An 18,761-nucleotide genomic window follows, 5' to 3' on the forward strand; every position below is an offset into this window, starting at 1 on the left:
TGCCATCAAGAAGGGTAGAGGGTCCAAGGAGGGTATATTCATCCTCTTAAGAATATCCCTTACAATTTCAGAAGGGTCTTTTGGGCATAGAGTGAAGTCGCTACTTGTGAGCCTTTGTTGAATTTCCATCTATACAAGTGCTTTACATATAAAAAGTGGGTTGTTAGGGGCTTTGTCAATGCATGTAATAAGAAATCAATTCTTGAGAGAATGAAAGATAACATCCATATCCAAGTCAAGAGTATAACCAAATTTCTTAGGCAATCAGTCGAAACAATAATCATAAAAAGCAACCGTAATGGAGTTGATGTCAAGACGAGGGGGTAAGAAGATAATTCTTTCAGTTAAGAGTCTTAAAATAACTGAGAAAAGTTCTTCATATGCTTCATGCAGATTAGGAGTATAGGAAGGTATGTGATTTAACCCAAACATGAGTACTTGCTTAACCTTGGGAGGAACTGGTAGATGTTCTACATGTATTAGTACATGACCAAGATAAGGAACAAACCCAGGATTAGTCGAGGTGCATGAACAAAGAGAATGGGTAGTGGAAGTAGTCAAAACATCCTTCTAATTATAAAGTATAAAATTTAGGGAAGGTTTAAAGCTCCACATGAACATACAGTTCTCCCAAGAAGGTGACAAAACAAAGTCCCAGCCAAAAAAGAACACCCCAAAAAAGGTTTTAACACTAGGTAAGTCCATTAGAGAGTTACAATACAAAACATTAATGAATAGCCGATGCGTTTTCCTTTGCATGGGAGCCAAAGATAATCGCCCAGTAGCTTCTTTTGAAACCTGCAGCAGTACATAAATATTAGTTATAGAGCAGAGATTTAGCACTAAGGAGGCAACCTTGATTAAAGGCCTATTGTACACATCCATTAGAGTTGGCAGATGGATGTCCCAGGTTTATAGGAAAGATAGGGGAGTGAGAGGTTGTAGGGGTCATACAACTACCCGCAGAATCAACAGGGGAGGTAGCATTCCAATTTAGATTGGGGGCAGGAGCAGAATGAGTCATCTTGTTAGTGTCCACATGCTTTTTTCTACCACAATTAGATTTTTGAAACTCACCCTGACCCACAACATATCTTTGTTGGGGACATTAGCTTTTCTGATGAAGGAATCTACCTTAGATAGGGTACTACTGGAAGCATGCAGTTGCCCAAATATAGCCACTTGTTTAACTGCATCCTTGAGCTTATCACGGTAGAAGACATGGATTAAAAGGGCCTTGATAGCCTCCTGAGCTTCACTAGCAATCCATCTTAAGAAAGTTAACATGGATTTCTTAAGGGAAGGGGCTAGGAAGAATGTAGAGAGGTTATGTAAAATCATCCACAGAGCATGATCGAACCATAGAATGTTAGCATCCTTGCAAAAATCACCCTCTCCCACATGGTCACATCCACACTTATGAAAAGCCAATGCACACTCCACAACTGGGTAGTATAGTTAGAATCCCTGCCAGTAGTATTGATTATCCCTCTCACCCCAAGAAGACAACCCACAAAAGCATTATATCTCTATGTTTCAAAGCTGCTCTTAGAAAATGGGCAAGCCATTAAGTAAGACTCAATAATGCTGGAGCAGTTATTTTGTAAAATTTGTTGCAGCCCAAATTTTCATAGCCTCCTTATCCCTATCATTAATGAGAGTGAGTAGCAGCCCTTCAGTTAAAAAAGCAAGGAGGGCAAAGTTGCCAAGGGTCCATGGTTTGTGATTAGCATCACTTAAGTAAACTTCCAGCAGTCGAGCAGGGATATACAAATCTGTGTAGGTTTCAAAGGGCTTTTTAGAAATACCAAGTGAGGATCTATTCACGGAGAATTTTGCGTCGTGATAGCTACTTCTTCTTCATCAAGGCCATCAAGAATCAGCTAGTTTGTTGGGGAGGTGGGGGGTGATACAGATAAGAATGGGGCTCCTTGAAGTAAGCGCTTCTTCCTTACGTAGCTTCTTGCAATGCAAATTCATAAACTTCCTCATAATATGAGGGGAGTTCTCAAGCCATTCACAGTGCTCCCTTCCATCATCATCTTGGATATTCCCAAGATTAGCAGCAATATCCATGAGACGTGAGACAGCAGTAGTAGGACCTTCTCTAGCCAATGCGTATATGTTGAACCAAGTCGGGATATCCAGTTGAGCAAGCACTAAAAGGCCTGTAGAGTCATCCAAAGCCAGTTCAGCTTTATCTACATCCATCAAGGTCATATGGAAAGCTAGATCCTTGATGCATAGAAGTCGTCCTTGCACAATAGAGGGGGGGGGGGGGGGGGGGGGGGGGGGGGGGGGGGGGGGGGGGGGTGGCGGACGGGTTGGCTACCATCATATCTAGAGCTATAAGTGCAGCATCCCATAAAATATTGAATGAGCCGAGAGATAAGGGATCACAAATTAAAGATGATAGGTAATCAAAAATTGTTACTATCACCACGAGTGTGTGTAGAGGTTACAAGTGACCAACGCTCTTCATATAGAAAACACATGGGATAAGTAGAACAAAGACTATATTAGGTAAAGTGGGAAAATCCCAACTCCCAGGTTGGACGACTTTCAACATATCATGTATAAGGTAATGAGATTTTTGTCAAAGACGTCAATTTGCTTAAGGTCTCATTCCACTTTATGCACGTAGATTACACATTGAAAACAAAATTGGACACCGAGACCATTAAGAAACTAATACATTGCATCCATTATCATTGTGTATTCTCTATTGTCCTACCTATGACTCATCTCAATGTGAAGAGCTTGATTTCAAGGCCCACCACTTGTCCAAGCCAAATGCAAAGTGAGTAACTAAAGAAAAATCCGAGGTCCACCACTTGTCCAAGCTAGGACCCATTGAGAAATACAACCCACTTTTCTATGACATTCAAGCAAGGTACACTGTTAATCTAGGACTTCCTCATTTGAGTCATGAAGCATACATAAAATATGTATAATATGCTTATTTGTATCATAGGAGTGTTGGTTTCATGGTGCACTGTAACATTTAATGGCCTAATTGTTAAGTATGGAGCCTGATTTACCCCTTGTAATTTTGTGTGGTAAACACGCACATTTGTAAGGACCCCATTATGAGGAGAAGCCATCGTGCGTAAAGAAAAATAACTCGCCGGAAACTAAAATCACTCGCCGGAAACCAAAATTTTCACGGCTAATCTCGAGCAAAGCTCGAGATTGGCTTTGCCGAAATATTATGGCCGAACGGCGGTCGGAAATGGTCAAAAAATGACTAGTCGGTTGGCCGGTTGGCTGGTGCTCGGAAGTCAATGGCTGGTAGCTGGTGGCCGAATTAAAAAGTGGACTTGTCTTCTCAAGGGCGGCCACACATGGGCGGATTGGAGGGTCTGATTTGGACTTATCTACACAAGGGCGGCTACACATGGTTGCCTCTCATGAGAGAGGACGGCCCTTTTGGCCTATAAAAGGAGGCCATTTCTATACACATTTTATAGTGTGAAGTTGATGCAACAAGGTGAGGGTGAGGTAGTGAAAGTGAAGCAAGGCGGGAGCTCTATTAAGGGTATAATCCCTTTGTAAACTACTTCTTGTTTTGAAGTACTAAAGCCATTGAGTGGCTACTTTCCCGTGGACGTAGCCCACATTGGGTGAACCACGTATATCGTGTGTACTCTCTCTCTCTACTCTATAATCTCTTGTGTGTAAAATCTATCTCTCTTCATTAAGTAATCTACTCAAATATCTATTTAGCTACGTCTTATTTCCTAACACTAATAACTTGTGTGTAGCGGAAAATAGCATGAACATAGTGAGCATTTCATTAGAATAGATTCCTAATGAAAATAATAAGAGTGCTTGGGTGGAAAGAGAGCAACAAAAAGTATAACACCTGGTTAGATAGCATGAACAATACTTCAAAAGAGAGAGAAATTAAGCTATTGACAACAGTTGAGGACTGGATTTACATGGAGCCGGTCTCCCCTCCAAAAGGCTTTGTATTATGGTTTCTCCCATCAAGAGAGACATCTTACAATATGATTATTTATGTTACTTCAATACTAGATAGTGCAATGAAGATGGAAACTTCAAGCACTAAGCAAAACACTTATAAGACAAGCATGGTAGAGAAGATGAGCATCCATTGAAGCTTGGCTCTTTGTTGGATTTGCATCACAAAGCCAAGAGTTGTTGGTGTAGGCCTCCCTTCTCACAAGCTTGGAGTAGGTGATAAGCTTTCCAGTAAAGCTTGAGAAGAAGAGAGAGAGTCTTCTTACTCCACACATGGACTAGTGTGAGTGTGTATGCAATAATGCCTTGAGAAAATCAGCCCCCTCTCTCTCTTGGTCGACCCCTCTTGCTATTTGCTCATGCTCACTTTGGAATTTCAAGAGCAGAAGTGATAGCTTTCTGACATGTGTCCCCCTTTCCCCTTTTGTGAGAGCTTTAGGTAATAAATTAATGCAACTAAACTCTCATTGGACCCCTTTGTCTCCTGGCTAATAGGAATCAGGCAAGCCATTGGGCTGTTGAATGCTCATTGGACCCTTTGGGAGACTGTCCAATAGTCTTCTAGAGAGCTTAATTTCTATTCGTTCTTTTATTAAGTGTATTTAAATTAATTAAACTAGATTTACTCTAGCCTAATTCTCATTGGTCCACCTCCATGGCCATCCAATAGGATTTGAGTACACCTTGTGGGCATCTGGGCTAGGGAGCTAACATGTGTCCCTCTTTCCCCTTGTGTAAAGGAAGCTTGTGAGTGTGAGTGTGAGTGTGTGTGTGTGTGTGTGTGTGTGTGTGTGTGTGTGTGTGTGTGTGTGTGTTTCTCTCTCATCCCCTACTTCTAGGGCTTGCCCCCTCCTAAGTAGGACTCTTTGAAGATTTTTTGGCACACACACTAAGCATCCAATTTTCCTAGTGATTGACCTTTGGACACAACCTTTGAAATTTGGAACCTTAGCATTTTGGAAGTCTTAATGGGCTGAACCTTAGGGTCTTTTAAGCCCATTGTTGCACTTTGCTCTTTTGCAGATGGCCTCCCCTTTGGATCCCTATTTTACCTCCTTTGGATCCCTACTATGTCCGGTCTGCCAGCTTAACCAATATTCTAGCTTTTTCTCCCCTGGTACTTCCCCATATTAAATGATCAGTTTAACATGAGAAAATCATTTAGGAGAATTAGATATTAGTTATTATGACATTACCTCTCTCTCTTGAAATCATAGTCATCCTCGACTATGGAGTAGAGAAGATAAAGCCTAATCATTACTCCTTTTTCTAGCGGGTAGAGGATCCCTACATTACCCTACGACATCGTCCCAGAATGGATGACTAGTCCATTTGGTGCTTGAGAGCCTAAGCTGCTCCGCAAGCATGTCTGCACATTAGTCCTATCAATCTTCCATAGTAGAGTGACAAGCTCTACTTGGTGTTTGGGAGGCGTCCTCTCCGCAAACTTGATCTAAGCATGCATTGTACTTCATTTTTGTGCACAATAAAGAAAAAGAGAGTCTTATAAGACAAAAACTTTGTTCATTTTAAACATCTGTACATTTGCTTACTCTAGGGAAGCATTGTAAGCATTGACAAGGTTTAGGTTATCCTTTAATTGAATGCCTTGCATCCATCTAGCATCTTCAAAAGGATAATTCTTAAACTTAATAAGATATCGTCAGATAGTCTTACCACCTCTTAGTACCTTGTCTTCATGTCGGAGAATGGACTTGAGTTGCAACACCTCTTCTTGGTCCTCAATCTCCGGTGGGTCTTCAATAGTTGGTTCTTGATGTGGCTCTCCTTTTTAAGGCTTTAGTAGGCTCACATGGAAAGCATTGTGTATGAGAAAATGGTTGGGCAACTTGAGTTGATAGGCCATTTCATTGATTGACCTAAGAATCTAGAAGGGACCATAGTACCTTTTTCTTAACTTAGCATAGTACTTTTGGTGTCCCGTAGGATTCTTGCCCGTCATGTTTCTTAATCAAGCCTTGGCAAATTTGAGTAAGATCCAATCATTTTCTTTAAAAGCTTGGGCTCTTATGTGCTTATCAGCAGCAGCAGCCTTTTGCCTTTTGCTGTGAGATAGAGATAGCATCCTTAATCTTTTGGAAAGATTCTTGTAGGTCTCGGCTATACTCATCGGCAGCGAAGATCTTCCCGTGTACTTTAAGTAGCAAGGGACTTTTTCATCTTCCCTCAATTACCTCAAAAGGTGCTTTTCCCATGGAAGTATGTACAGTGTTATTATAGGCATACTCCACTAAGGGTAAGTACTTCACCCATTGGGATCTTTGATCTACTTCTGTTACATAGTCTTTTAGTAGATCGAGAATTGCTAGGTTAGCTATTTCACTTTGGCCATCCGTTTGCGGGTGATAGGCCGAAGAGAAATTTAGCCGTGTTCCTAATTCTCAAAGAGACCCTTCCAAAAATTATTGGTTATTCTAGGATCTCTATGCGACACTATGGACATTGGTAAGTCATGGTACTTGAAGATTTGTGAAATGAAGAGGGTTTCCATTTGATGGGCTTTGATAGTCTTTTTGACAGGTATAAAATGAGCTTGTTTACTGAACCTATCTACTATCGTCCATATTCCAATTCCCATGGATAGACTTAGGCAATCCAAAGATAAAATCCATGGATATGCTCTCCCATGGTGAATTAGGGATTGGCAAAGGTTGAACCAACCCAGGTTGCTTCCCTCTATCAAACTTCACTGCTTTTGGCATACCACACATTTAGAAACATACTCTTGTATGTTTGCTTTCATGGTAGGCCAATAGAAATATGTTTCAATCCCCTTTAGGGTAGACTGAATCCCTCTATGCCCCGCATAAGGAGGAGCATGAGATTCATACATTACTTTCTCATGTAGTGAGTTAGTAACACATAGTCTATTGCCATAGAGAAGATAACCATCTTGTAAAGTAAATGGTTCCTCTTTCTTCCCTAGTGCAAGGGTTGAAATCACATCTCTAAAATTGGGATCAATAGCATACTCATCTATCATAGAAGATAGATCATTGTGAGATGCTATGGAAACCGCATTCACTCTCGGTCATCTTGAGAGTGCATCGGCTACTTGATTATGCTTGCCAGCAATGTGAGCAATATGAAAATTAAATTGCGAAAGGAAATTTTCCCACCTCATTTGTTTGTCGGAGATCTTGGTCTGTGTCATGAAGTACTTAAGACTTTGGTGATCCGTTCGCACAATGAAAGGAGTCCCCAATAAATAGTGTTTCCATGAGTCTAAGGCATGTAGAACTGCGAGGATTTCCTTTTCATATATGCCTAGATCTTTCTCAATAGGGTTGAGCCTTCGACTTTCATAGGCCATGGCGTGCCCTTCTTGGAGCAAAACAGCTCCAAGGCAATCACCACAAGCATCACATTGGACCTCAAATCGCTTTGAGAGATCCGGTAGTGTAAGCACAGGTTGAGAGATAAGCTTTTCTTTAATCTTTTCAAAAGCATTGTTCTCCTTGGTAGAACATGTATACCTAACGTTTTTCTTTGTTAGGTCATAATGGTCCTGCAATTTGTGAGAACGTTTCTATGAAGTGTCTATAGTATGCACACATACCTATAAAGCTTCTTAGTTCATGAAGATTCCTTGGTTTAGGCCATCCTTTTATTACCTCTAACTTTGATGGATCCATTTGGATGCCATCTTGAGAGATAATGTGACCTAAATACTAATTCTCTTGCAAGAAAAATTCACTTTTCTTTTGATTAACATAAAGTTTATTCTCTCTTAAGACTTGAAATATCACCTAGAGGTGTTGCTTGTGTTCGTCTTATGAATTAGAGTAGATGATAATATCATCAAAGAGCACTCCAGTAAAGGTTCGGTGAGGCATAAATAGCTTCTCCATCAAGCAGTTGAATGTGGCTGGTGCATTGGTCAAGCCAAAAGGCATGACAATATATTCGTAAAGACCAAATGTAGTGCGAAATGCGGTCTTTACAATGTCTTGATCAACTATCCTTATTTGATTATAGCCACTTTTTAGGTAAATCCTACTGAGTAGGTGGACCCTTGTAGCTTATCAAGTAGGTCTTCTACCCATGGAACGGGAAACCTATTCTTGATAGTGATCCTATCTAGTGCTCTATAGTCAACACACATACGATATGTGTCGTCTTTCTTTTGCACTAATAGCACAAGAGAACAAAATGGAGATGACCTAGTCTTAACCATGCCCTTCTCAACTAACTCATGCACTTGCCACATAATCTCCTCTTGTTGAGCTTGAGAAACTCTATAAGGAGGTTTATTAGGCGGTGAAATTCCTAGAAGAAGTTCAATTGCATGGTCATCATTGCCTCGTTTAGGAGGTAGCTCACAAGGGATGTCGTCAATAAAGACATCTTGAAACCCCTTGAGAAAATTGGATAACTATAATTCCTTGTGAGTGTGTATATTTTCTTTTGCTAAAACATTAGGTTCATTTTGAGAATCTTTAACAAAAATCATGTACACGGAACTAGAGCTCCTTATTGACTTATTGAAAGCTTGCATTTGTACAATGGGTATGGTGTTACCCATTTGCTTAGCATCTATGTACATATCTTTTTCCCTAAACCTAAAGTAGATTTTTCTTTCAGCAAATTTAACATTGGTAGCCATGCAATCAAACCATGGTGCCCCTAGGATTACATCCTCATCCTTGAGAGCAGAGATAAAGAAGTCCTCTTTGTCCACATAGCTTTGGACATGGAGCCTCAATTTCTCGATTAAGGGAGTGACTGAAGCTTCTTGCCCCTTGAAAGCACCATCTCCAAGAAGGACATCTCCCATCTCGTAAGCTTGTATGCCTAGCTTGGTGGCCAACTCTGTGGATATGAAATTGTGAGTAGAACCAGGGTCAAAGAGAATAAAGGCATCATGTTCTCTTACCTTTCCCCAAGCATGGCATAGAGGAGATCCTTTGTGGTGAGTTTCCTCCTCTTGGACTTCGACCAAGGTTGCTCTAGGAGGTTCATGGCGGGTGTTCTTTTGGGAAAAAACACGGTACACATGCCCTTGCTCGGCAGTTGAAACAGCGGTTATCCTTGCCATAACACTCAAGCTCTTCAGGAGAGAGTTTGTTTTTTGCCTTTGTAAACTCCCTTCTCCTTAGCTTTGTTGGAGTTGCCCTTATGAGACTTTTGGACATTGTCCTTCCCCTTAGGCTCATTGGAACCCTTGTTTTCCGTGGGCTTAGAATTTCTTTTATGCTCTGTTTGGAAATTGATTCGAGAAGCCACCATAGTATGGTGTATAACCGCGGATATGGTGCGTGGCATTTGAGAATTGACATACTCCGCCATTTCTTCAGTTAAGCCCACACAAAATTGTTGGTTTTTCTCTCCAAAATCCAACTTTCTGAAGACAGTGGCTTTGAGTTGTAGGTCCCAAAACTTGTCTACATATTTGTGAATGGATTCGTAGGGAGAGAGCTTCAGGCTTCGCCCTTCAGTGAGTACTTTGTCTTTGGCATCGGTGGCCAAAAACTGCTTCATAATGGAAGCTCTTAAAGCTTTTATGTTTGTGGAGCTTCACTGTTGGCCCATAGGCTAGACCACCATTGCCTGGTGGACTTTTGAAAGTGCATGAGCTACATAGTGTAGCTTAGAGGACTCCGTGAAGCCCTCGTCTCCAAACGACGGAGTGAATTTTTGCTCTTGTATCCCTCTTTGAACTTCTTGAGCTTGGACGACCTCTTCCATGCGGCATAGGATTTCCTATGGACTCTTCTTTTTTAGGGTTCAAAAGTTGCACCATCGCTTTCTTTAGAGGATGAAGAATTTGAGGAAGATGGAGAAGAGGGTTACCTCTTTCTCGCCTTTTTCTTGCCTTGATCTTCTTTATTTGCACCATCACTTTTATAAGAGGAAGGGGATGAAGAAGATGGAGAAGAGGGTGTCCTCTTTCTTGCCTTTTCCTTCTCTTGCTTTTTGTCATCCCTCTTTGAAGTATGGTGTGGAGAAGTGTGTGATGGTCTTCTCCGTTTTGGAGGTGATGGAGAGTGTTTAGCCCACCGTCTTTGTGTAGCCATCTCCACTGAGGTGGCAGGAGACTCACTTCTTTCTCGTTCCTTTAGTTGAGGCTCTTGAATCCTCCTTTGGGAAGGAGATGCATCATCAAGAAGCAAAATTTTTGAGCCCTTCGTATGGATCCTCTTCTTCTTCCCGAATCGGAGAGAGACCTGTTTTGGGAGTCTCACTAGGAGGCTTCCTAGGTACTCTCTTGTCATGGTGGGGAGCTTGGAGAATCCCATGAGCACGAAGCTGCTGTTGCACTTCACTTTGGAGGGATGGATTGCCCATGGCTTGTTGAAGTCTAGAAACAAGGTAGTTAACAAGCATAGGGGAATCATTAGTAGCCTGCTCATTATAGAAAAAAAGTTATCAACATTAATTTCACTCTCTTTACTATTGTCAGCCATTCTAACAACTTTTAGGTGTAAACTTTTTAGGTTTACTTTGGCACTTCAAGCCCTAGTTGCTACTCCTCTTTACCCCTTTAGAAAAAGCACTCAAGCTACTGTATCTGTGGCTCGAATACCATTAATTGCAAGGATAGAAGAGAGGTTTGTTCAACACCAAAATGGCACCGGCTCATGTCAAGCTTCTAATAGCCCAATAATGGTTAAGCCGTAGGCAAGCCCCGTAGGACTCCACTATTAAGACCATAGCTCTCGACGATGATGCCCTGTTATCTTCACGAAGGTAGGCGCATTCCAAGGCCAAAAAAACCCTATTCTACTTACTCAAATGCAGTTAATAGTATCAACCATTTATAGCTAGCTTGAGGACCTCCCTTCTTAAGCAAGAAAAGAGAAACCTTGTGCTATGATACCAATGTAACATTTAATGGCCTAGTAACTTGTGTGTAGCGGAAAATAGCATGAACATAGTGAGCACTTCATTAGAATAGATTCCTAATGAGAATAACAAGAGTGCTTGGGTGGAGAGACCAACAAAAGTATAGCACCTAGTTAGATAGAATGAAAAATACTTCAAAAGAGAGAGAATTAAGCTATTGACAACAGTTGAGCACCGGATTTACATGGAGCCGGTCCCCCCTCCAAAAGGCTTTGTGTTATGGTTTCTCCCATCAAGAGAGACATTTTACAATACAATTCTTTATGTTCCTTCAATACTAGCTAGTGCAATGAAGATGGAAACTTCAAGCACTAAGCAAAAAACTTATAAGACACAACATCAATTCCCTCACGGTCTCAGACCCAAGACCTCACACACCTTCAAAGATGCTGAGAGCTAGCGGGGCATGAGAGTAGATTGAGAGGAAGAAGGAGTAGTCTTACAAGAAATATGTGTACATCTCCTCACATAATCACTCATATTAGCATAGCTTAGCCTGGTAATTAGCATGGTAGAGGAGATGAGCATGCATTGAAGCTTGGCTCTTGGTTGGATTTTCATCACAAATCCAAGAGTTATTGGTGTAAGCCTCCCTTCTCACAAGCTTGGAGTAGGTGATAAGCTTTTCATTAAATCTTGAGAAGGAGAGAGAGAGTCTTCTCCTTGTGTAAAGGAAGCTTGTGAGTGTGTGTGTGTGTGTGTGTGTGTGTGTGTGTTTCTCTCTCATCCCCTACTTCCAGGGCTCGCCCCCTCCTAAGTAGGACTCTTTGAAGACTTTTGGGCACACACACTAAGCATCCAATTTTCCTAGTGATTGACCTTTGGACACAACCTTTGAATTTTGGAACCTTAGCATTTTGGAAGTCTTAATGGGCTGAACCTTAGGGTCTTTTAAGCCCATTTTTGCACTTTGCTCCCCTCCTTTGGATCCCTACTGCTGCAAGTGTGCCAGCTTAACCAATATTCTAGCCTTTTCTCCCCTGGCACTTCCCCATATTAAATGATCAGTTTAACATGAGAAAATCATTTAGGAGAATTAGATATTAGTTATTATGACATGCACTTATCCAAGCTAACCTCCCTTGACTTATGGAGGAATGCAAAGCCCACCACTTGTCCAATCTAGGTTCTCTTGACTTATGGATGAATGCAAAGTCCACTTCTTATATAAGCTACACTCAAAGTGATAAAGTTAGTGAAAATGATTATCATTGACTATTTTTAAGTGGTTCTCTATTGCAACAAATAAGATTTGGTTTGAAGGTCAAGCAATTAGGTTCAATATACACATAATGAAATATTTTTCACCTACAAGAAAATAAATTATAATAAGCTATTTCATATTGAATAGGAGAAGGTAATTTCCAAGAAGAATCTAATTAGATATAAACCTCCATTAAGACATGCATGCATACATTGACTTCTATGACAACTCAAGAGTACATGCAGTTAGAGTCCATAGTTTTCCTTTCTAAGTTTCTTTATTTTCTAAACCTCTTTTACATGAAGGATGTAGTGATAGAATGCTTGAAGAGAACATTTGTATCCATAAAAGAGATCTCTCTCACACATCCAAAGTCCATGAATTCTCCATTCCATGCTTGCAAGTTTTATTTTGACATCAAAACATCAATTTCTCTTAGTTACAAATAGATGAAACCTGAGATGGACTAACATAAAATTTCTCAAGAAACAAAAATTAATTATTGTTTACTAAATGATCGAGCATAGATCCCAATTGAATAAAAAAGAAGTCCCCAAAAAAATAGGGTGCACTCTAACAATACATTGGAGTCTCCTTACAATAGGATACACTCTAGCAATACATTAAAGTCCCCTTAGAGCAAGATGCACTTTATTAAAGTGTTCATCAAACCAACACATCTTTTCTCTAAGATAAAATTTATATCATGTAATACAAATATTGAAAGATGCCCATTACAAAAATAAATGAGACATCTTGTGGATCATTGTTATCAATGCTTTTGCATCGACAAGTACACACCAAGGACATAATTTGTCTCAAAATCATAGTAATGATTCAAATTTTGCATTACGTATATTCTCTCTTGTCTCTTGCAAACAACCATCCTACCAACCATGGCATCATTCTTTCTTGCAAGAAGTTTGAAGTTGCCTAAATTTTTTTCTTCTTTGGAAATATAAGATATGTCCCCGGCATGTTCCACATCACCCTGTATGGAGTGCCATAAAAAATTAGGGTATTTTCTGCATCCAAATCCTCAAACATGACTCAATTTTTTGTGATAAACCCTTCTGAATCCTAGCATGATGTTTGGATTCTGGCAATTCTTGTTACTCATAAGCATCTTGAACTTGGTAAAATGCTTAGGGAAGCATTTTTGTATGATGTGTTGCACTCTTGTTAAGTTATAGAAACTCCATATCCATAGCTCAAAGTATTCACTACAAAAATCCAAAAAAAAATCTCTGCATCTGGTCGCACCACATGATAACTTCATCTTTAGCCTCCACAAGTCGCATTTGTTGAGCCCAAGCTGGCATATAATCTCCATGTTTTGTTTCAGTTGTCTTGAGAAGCAATCCCTCTAGATCCAAGATAAATACTCTTTTAATGTCCTTGTTGATAGCAAGTAGTAGGTGATAAGGAGGTGGTTGAAGGCTTGGAAAAGGTCTTGGATGAGGTTGTTTGGGTAGTTCAATAGTTTCCTTCAAATCGTTCATGCATATAGCCAATCCATTTTTTTTTATTGAATCTGAAATTGAAAAACGAACACATTCAGTGTCAATGAAGCAATAGACATGAGTTTTATATTGTATATCATATGGTAATATTAGATGGAAAAATCCATCTACCAATATACTCATTGCCATTAAAAAAAGTCAAATTGAAAACCTAACCTTTTTTATGTTGCACTCTCTCTTAGTCTCAATATTATAAACTTCAACTAGGTCTAAGTCAATTAGTAAGTACTACTTGTCAAAGGTATGCTCAAAGTGCATAAGTTCTTAACCAATTCTCTAATGTATAATGGGTGCTTAGGTATCAACTATACCACTTTTCCAATATAAGATCCATTTGGATATGGAAAGAGAAACTCATAACCACTTGTGTAAGTGATCAAATAAAGTTTAAATCTTGATTCTTATAACATAGGATTCTGACTAATGTCTACTCAATCTTAGCATATATAGAATTAAGGTCCACCACTTGTCCAACCTAAGCATGGTACATTAATATAAGGTCCATGGCTCTATTCTCAATTATAGAATGGGGATTTAGTCTCAAGATTCACAAATAATCTAAGCTAGATTCATTAAACAATGATGACAAAAACATTGCCCATTATCCGTGCTAGCGTCCATGTGGGTAAACCAACTATGGATTTCAAGGTCCACCACTTTTTTGAAAACTTATGATTGTTTGTTGACTGGGCAATTTGGTTTCAAGAAGGACCACTACTTCTCCATGGTTTTAGCATGGAGAGAATCAAGGTGCACCAAGTATCCAAGCTATGCTTACTTTTATCATGAAGAGAATTAATGAGCATCACTTGTCCAAGCTAGGCATAACCTATTGATACAATGCCACCACATGTGAAACCCAAGTGGTGGATCTCCTCTTGATTTCCAGTCATTGACAGGATAAGTGGTAGAATTTGCTTCCATCCATCTGTCAATGGAGCCCAACTTAGATAAATGATGGACATTGAAATTGAAACCCCCATACTACAACATATCATAAGTTGAGCAAATGATAGAAAAAAACACTATCCATTCTGTAAAATAGCATAGGTGTGGGACCTTTTATCAAGTGGTTTTCCTTATAGCTTGGACACATTGTGAGGTCCCGGGGCCCCTTGTCGAGAGGAGCGGAGCACCTTTGATAGGTCTCCAATCCTAAGAAAGAAAAACCAACGGACATTGCCTTAGCTACTACGTAGCCACGGGCATGAACTGTTAGTGAAGGATTGGTCTTATCTCACTATGGCGGAGTGTGACCACCATAACCCTATCTAAAAACTATCTATAATCAATTATACCTAAAGGTATAAATCTTAGAGTGACCAACCTGTGCGCTTTTTCCCCCATGTTTCAGAAGCACAGCTGCCAAGGTCTATCTCTTTTAAGATTTATGACTATAAAAAAAAACAACTTCTAACGTTGGAAAGTTACCCGACTCATCGGGTTCACCCATCCATAGAATGATACCGTCGGGATATCATTCTCCCACTTTCCACACCACACTCACCCTTCTTATTTAAGAAAACCCTCTTGATATTCTTAAATATGTTAGCTAGAGGGTCTTTTAAAAATACAACCTTGCATTTTAGAATCTACCATGATCAAGAACTATACTCATCAAGTTGACCCTCGTAAGACTGCGATTGATGGTTTTAAGAAATCGACTTTATAAGCTCAAGAAAAAATGAGGCGACCTTGTACAAAATTTCAGGTGTCTTTTCCACAATTTTGCTATAGATAATTGAAAGTTTCATGTGAAAAAATTGACTTGGGAGTATATAAAATAATGGAAAGTTCTATGTGTTTGATATAGACATTTCAAGCATATCGTTGTATACAAAGAAAAATATGTTTTTGATGTATTTGTGAGTTTTAGAAAGTGATGCATTGCTTACCCTTTCTATCTAGGACTCAAGGTGGAAAATAGAAGGGCTTTGGTATGCAACAATTTTTGGATTATTTTAAATATTCAAAACAGGATAAGAGAGAACTTTGATATTTTCATTCTTGAGACATAAGCATTCAAAACCTCAAATAATATCAAACTTTCTATGTAGATCAACTAAATGTATCAAAGTACATGGTATTTACACAATTGGGGTGCCCAAAACCTTGGTTTTAATGTTATTATGGAGAGCTCAAGATTTTCAAGAGTTTTTTCATGATAAAAATTTCAAGATAGAGTTCAAGCAATGAGATTTAATTAAGTTAGGGAGCCCAAAAAATACGTAGTTTCTTGGTTTCAACATATAAAGTCATTTGTAGTTGTCAAATTGCACTAAAATAGCCCCAATTCCATGAGGGGAGCTTTGGAAGACCAAAATTATGCTCTAATTCAACACGTGCTCAAGTATAAAATTATGTCTATAAATTGCGTGTGACTTGGAAACTTGTCTTTAAAGTGCATTCCATTGTTTTGTAACACTAAATGCTAACACTTTGCTTTCATAAACATAAAAAGGGCCATCTCTACAAAAAGATATAAGAATTTTATGATTTTTTTGGCAAAACAGCTTGAAATTTTGCTAAAATTTATGACTTAGAACTTACCAGAATTCTATCCATATGGATTGTATTTTGACATGGAGAAAAATTAAGTGTTTTATTTCCCTCATGACCAATCTATGGTAGAAGCAAGGTATAAAAAACTTCTTTCTAGCTTGACAAATAAATTCCCAAAACTTGGAAGGAAAACAGGACACTTTAGTGTCTCAGAACACTTAAGTGTCCAATTACAGAACTAGTGTTAAGTCCAATCTCCTTGCAGTGTGACGTGATGGTCAGCAACAACCAAGGACGATGGATTTGACAACCCTAATCTCCTCCCTGCAGTGCAACACGGTGGTCAGCAACAACCAAAGATGAGGAATCTATTTTTTTTAAATCCGATCTTCCAATAGTGCGATGCAATGGTCAACAACAACTAGGAGGAAAATATGTAAGATAGCTAACTCCTCCCTATAGTGCGACTCAGTGGTAGCAACAACAACCAGGGACAAAAAGTCTAATTGTACAACCTAAGATACTCCTTGTAGTGCGACACGGAGGTCAGCAACAGTCAAGGACGAAGCATCTAAAGTCTAACCCCCCTTGTAGTGTGTCACAAGGATCAACACAGTCAAGGGCGGGTGTCTAAACCTGCAGACTAACACTGAGGTGTGAGCAAAGCTCCACAACAACAGCATTAGTAAAAAGCAAAATACAAACTAACACTGAGGTGCAAGCAAAGCTCCACAACAACAACGTTAGCAAATAAATTGCACATAAAAAAGCATAAAATAGTACAAGAAAAATCACCTTCTCTGTTTGTCTAGACTCTGCTCTCTCTCTCTCTCTCCAATAACTCTGTCTCTAGCTCTCTCTAGCAATCGCAATCACGGTAGTTTGAACGAACTACCGCGATTTTATAAGTCTAACTATATTTTGATCAAACTATAGTTCGATCAAAGTATGTTTTATTTGGATATGTGCGTATAATACGGATATACAACGTATAACTCCGTAACATACGTACAATTTATGATATACGAGCGTATAAATGCAACTTAGTTGAGATTCTATCATTTAAAAAAATAAAATTTTAGATGTATTTAAGATTTCCATCCATATACAATATTAATACTTGAAAATATCAAGTAAAGTCATAGTCAGCAAACAACTCTTCTCCTGCTGCAACCCGATAATTAGTCTCAAGGCATACATAGCCATACACTTCTGATTTGATGTGCGAAGATGTGCATTTGTGCCAAGGTGCAAAATTTGGATCAAATGTATAGCGTACATTTGGATGGACACTTGTACCATGAGAACTATTTATATAGCCCGACACATTTCCTTCTTCTATGCAACCAAGAATGTATGCTTGATCTTCCTCTTCTTCTACATTTGGATCTTCTAGAAGAAAATATTTAGAGGCTCTTGGAAATATTTTGCATACGCTTTTCCACACTTGAAATCTATACTTATGCCCTCCATAGTTTAGAATAGCCACTCCACTTTCAAGGGCAGTATGCACAAATAGCTCATAACCAGCTCCTTGAATACATGAAAGTTGCATTTCAAAAGAAGAGTCCCTCCACCACATGATACATATCACACCATTTTTTGTAAAATTATATTCATATCCAAAAATGCATCTATCACCCATTAATATAAAAAAGTACATTCTTGGGAATAGAAAAAGTTGGTGTCCCAAAAGGATCTTCATTATTATCATAGCATGAAGTACACCTCATTTTTATCTCACTTAACTCATCTACAAAAGGAAAACATTATGTATAAATACAAGGAATAGATCAAAGGATGAGAGTACTATTGGGATGTCCATCATATGGAAGACTGAGAGTGTCTCTTAAATGGGGCCTCAAAAGGTTTCAAAAAATATAGTCTTTGAGAAACATAGCACACCATGTCTCCAATATATATTGCCCATTTGACGCATAAATAGAACCAAGGTCCACCACTTGTCCAAGCTATACATTAAGCATTGATACAAGGTCCAATAACTATCCAAGAAACCTATAGTATCTGGTAACATGGGATGCATTGATGCAACAAAGGTAGCCTAACCTCTTGATCCATATATGTTTTCTTGTAGACTATAGGGGATAGTTTCAAAGTCATCACTAGTCAAAATTAGGCATAGAATATTGATACAATGCTCCACCACATTTGCAACTTATCTTCTCTAGTAGCATGGGTGTTTTGATCTAAAATTTCACCACATATTCAACATATACTCTATTGTAGTGTAATATTTTGGTTTGTAGGTCCACCACTTGGCTTGTTGATGTATGGAGATTATCAAAGGTCCACCAGTTCTCCAAGCAAAACTTATAGCACAATTTCAAGGTCCACCATGTGCACAACATATGAGGGGCTATAAATGCAAGGTCTTACTTCAAGGTCTACCATATCCTCTCCGACGCTAAGGTTCCATTGAAGCATGTAGAGAAGCAAGGTCCACCACCCAAGCTAGTACTTTTTTCCACCACTTCAAAAATCCATGTTATGTTGTCCATGGGGTTTTTGTTTCAAGTTCCACCACTTGCCCAAGGTAGGTGCTCCATTGAAACATGGAAAGAAAAAAATATCCGCCACTTGTATAAGCTAGGCTCCATTGAAACGTGGAGAGAGCAAGCTCTACCACTTGTCTGATCTAGGCTGCATTGAAACATGAAAAA

This window comes from Adiantum capillus-veneris, chromosome 28, assembly GCF_014529385.1.
Source record: "Adiantum capillus-veneris isolate H3 chromosome 28, ASM1452938v2, whole genome shotgun sequence".
NCBI lineage: Eukaryota > Viridiplantae > Streptophyta > Polypodiopsida > Polypodiales > Pteridaceae > Adiantum > Adiantum capillus-veneris.